The sequence below is a fragment of the Galeopterus variegatus genome, unplaced genomic scaffold (assembly GCF_000696425.1).
Source record: "Galeopterus variegatus unplaced genomic scaffold, G_variegatus-3.0.2 Scaffold1246, whole genome shotgun sequence".
In the NCBI taxonomy this organism is placed as follows: Eukaryota; Metazoa; Chordata; class Mammalia; order Dermoptera; family Cynocephalidae; genus Galeopterus; species Galeopterus variegatus.
In genome coordinates, this window is record NW_007727357.1 from 418,873 (window position 1) to 419,825 (window position 953).

A 953-nucleotide genomic window follows, 5' to 3' on the forward strand; every position below is an offset into this window, starting at 1 on the left:
GGGATCCGAACCCGGGGCCTTGGTGTCATTAGCACCACACTCTACCGAGTGAGCCACGGGCTGGCCCCAAGGGAGCCATTTTTGAATAGAGAAATGATATTAGGAATTGGTATTCGTGAGAAAATAAGCCAGAGAGCTTTAATATGGGTAGAACTGAGAAAGGAAGATGCAACTACCCTGAAGAAAAGTTGGAGTTGGTACAATGCAAACAGGTCCTCCACTGGGGTATTCTTTGAAGGGATGGATTCATTCACACCTCAAGACATTTATGGAGCACCTACACTTCTATGCACTCTGGGCATCCAACAATGCTGTCTGTGAGGTCATGGGATAAGCTGGTAGAGGAGACAGGAACAAACAGTGACTGCAAGTTGAGCGCTGAAGCAAACCAACAGGTAGTGAGTGGGGAAGGGCAGGGGGGTGTGGGCACAGGGGGTCCAGTATCCACAGCAGGGTGGTTGGCAGATCTGTTGAGAACTGAAGATGAGGTGTTGTCAGAGGAGGGAGGACAGCATGAGAGCAGAGGGAATGAGGTGCGAGCCCAGTGTATTCAGGGCACTGCAGTTCAACATGGCTGGAGGGGTTTAGGGGGGAGTGGTGGGTGATGAGTGTGGAAAGGAAGAGCTTCGGAGCCCTGTTGATGATTTTGAGTAATGAGGAGCTACCACAGGGTTTTATGCAGGGGTGTGACATGACCAGATCTGTGATTTAGAGGTGAGCTGGCTGTGAAATGGAAATTGGATTGGAGCATGGCAGCGGGGAGGCCTGTTAGGATATCCTGTTGTAGTCATTCAGACGAGAGATGGTAGTGGCTGAGGGCATGGTGAGAAGTAGAGAGTTTTGAAGACTAGCATGTAGAATTGTTTAAGATTTGGTGATTGAATTTGGAGCAGGAGAGACAAAAGTCAAAGATGGTGCCTTAGACTCTGGCTTGGGTGATGCCATCCACTGAG